Source organism: Protopterus annectens, chromosome 9.part0 (genome assembly GCF_019279795.1).
Source record: "Protopterus annectens isolate FY-2018-M chromosome 9.part0, PAN1.0, whole genome shotgun sequence".
Lineage (NCBI taxonomy): Eukaryota > Metazoa > Chordata > Ceratodontiformes > Protopteridae > Protopterus > Protopterus annectens.
The window spans coordinates 3,267,831-3,270,656 of record NC_056743.1 but is presented as its reverse complement, the minus strand read 5'-3'; positions in this window follow the sequence as shown (position 1 = coordinate 3,270,656).

The window sequence follows — 2,826 nt, the reverse complement described above, 5'->3', positions numbered from 1 at the left end:
CTCAATGTTATCATACTGTCATTTTCATGTCTCATACTCTCTGCTTTGAATCGCCCAGTGTTATCTTACTGTCATTATTATGTCTCCTACTCTCTGCTATGCATCGCCCAGTGTTTTCTTACTGTCGTTTTCATGTCTCCTACTCTCTGCTATTCATCTCCCAATGTTATCTTACTGTCGTTTTCATGTCTCATACTCTCTGCTTTGCATCGCCCAGTGTTATCTTACTGTCGTTTTCATGTCTCCTACTCTCTGCTATGCATCGCCCAGTGTTATCTTACTGTCATTTTCATGTCTCCTACTCTCTACTATGCATCGCCCAGTGTTATCTTAATGTTGTTTTCATGTCTCCTACTCTGTGCTTTGCATCGCCCAATGTTATCTTACTGTCATTTTCATGTCTCCTACTCTCTGCTATGCATTGCCCAATGTTATCTTACTGTCGTTTTCATGTCTCCTACTCTCTGCTATGCATCGCCCAGTGTTATCTTACTGTCATTTTCATGTCTCCTACTCTCTACTATGCATCGCCCAGTGTTATCTTACTGTCGTTTTCCTGTCTCCTATTCTCTGCTTTGCATGGCCCAATGTTATCTTACTGTCGTTTTCATGTCTCCTACTCTCTGCTATGCATCACCCAGTGTTATCTTACTGTCGTTTTCATGTCTCCTACTCTCTGCTTTGCATCGCCCAATGTTATCTTACTGTCATTTTCATGTCTCCTACTCTCTGTTATGCATTGCCCAGTGTTATCTTACTGTCTTTTTCATGTCTCCTACTCTCTGCTTTGCATCGCCCAGTGTTATCTTACTGTCATTTTCATGTCTCCTACTCTCTGCTATTCAGTCTTTCTACTCTTACTTGGTTATCCTGCTCTTTATTCTATTCAACTGCTGTACAAGGCTCGATTGTATTGTTTTGCTAGCACACTGTTGTGCACCTCATCTGTTTTTGCTTTCAGATTGTTATTGCTGTTAGACCATTGTTTGCTGCCTTGTCTGTTAGTAAACTTTTTTTTTTTTTACTTTCCAGCTTTGTGTGCTGGCAAATATTTCAACATGTTTGGTGTCAGTTTTCTACATGTATGCTATTGTTGATATTTCTATATACATATAAATAAATAAATATATATATATATATATATATATATATATATGTATAATGCACGAAATTACATTTCCACAAAATGTAAATGGCTGACACACTTTAGCAAAAGTGCTTTTCACCAAAAAAGCATTTTCGCTAAAGTCTTCAAAAAAAAAAAAAAAAAAACCCACAGTACTCACGTTTATGCATGGGTAAGCCCCCCTGCACCCTCCATGTGGGGGCTGTGACCCCCACCCCCTAATTTTATATTCTCACTCTGAGATCGCACTGCAGTGCTAAAAAGGGAATATTCCCTTACTCCCCCTGTCCTACAATCTCAGCAACAGCCATTTCCCCACGTTTTTGTCTTTTTTTTTTTTTTTAGCACACTCTCATTAAAGGGCTTTTTCGGTGAAAAGCGCTTTCACAAAAGTGTGCTCGGCCGTTTCATTTTCATATATATATATATATATATATATATAATATATATATATATATATATATATATATATATATATATATAATATATATATAAATATATATACATATATATATATATATATATATATGTATAACAATTTTCCAAAATTTCTCATACTTAATGCTGGCTACTTTATCATGCATACCCATCTAATGATTATCTTAATCTGTGCTCTATTTTTACTACCCTGCCTTACAGACCAAACCCTGTCATTATCACTGGCAGCAGTTGTTTCTAATTCAGCCACATCCATTAACAATAAATCACCTCCCGCAAGCTTTACTTTCAATGCCTAATTAATGCTACCACTTCAGGCACTTAACTTCAAGTCCCATGTGCCTTCCTCATCTGCCATAAAAACTGTAGTCCCTGTGCCTTCCCCATCTGACATAAGAAGAGCAGTCCCTGTGCCTTCCTTGTCTGCATAAGAACAGCAGTGCATGTGTCTTCCTCATCTGCCAAAAGAACAGCAGTCCTTGTGCCTTCCTCATCAATTAGAACAGCAGTCCCTGTGCATTTCTCTTCTGTCATAAGAACAGCAGTTCCTGTGCCTTCCTCATCTGCCATAATAAAAGTAGTCCTTGTGCAATCCCTGTCTGCCATAAGGACAGCAGTCCCTGAGCCTTCCTTGTCTGCCAAAAGAACAGCAGTCCCTGTGCCTTCCTCGTCTGCCATAGGAAGTGAAGTCCATGTGCCCTCCTCATGTGCATAAAGAACAGTGTCCCTGTGCCTTCTTTGTTTGGCATAAGAACAGCAATCCATCTGCCTTCCTATTCTGCAATAAGAACAGCAGTGCCTGTGCTTTCATCATCTGCCATAAGAATTGCAGTCTCAGAGCCTTCTTTGTCTGCCATAAGAACAGCAGTCCCTCTGCCTTCCTTGAATGCCATAAGAACTGCAGTCCCTGTGCCTTCCTCGTCTGCCATAATAGCAGCAATCCCTGTGCCGTCCTCATCTTCCAAAAGAACAGCAGTCCCTATGCCTTCATTTTCTTTCATAAGAGCAGAAGTGCCTGTGCCTTCCCCATCTGTCATAAGAACAGCAGTCCCTGTATCTTCATTTTCTGACAAAAGAACAGCAGTCCTTGTGCCTTCCTTATCTGACATAATAGCAGCAGTCCCTGTGTCTTCATCTGTCATAAGAATGGCAGTCCCTGTGCCTTTGTTATTTGCCATAAGAACTGCAGTCCCTGTGCCTTCCTCTTCTGCCATAGTAACAGCAGTCCCTGTGCCTTCATCATCTGCCAAAAGAACAGCAGT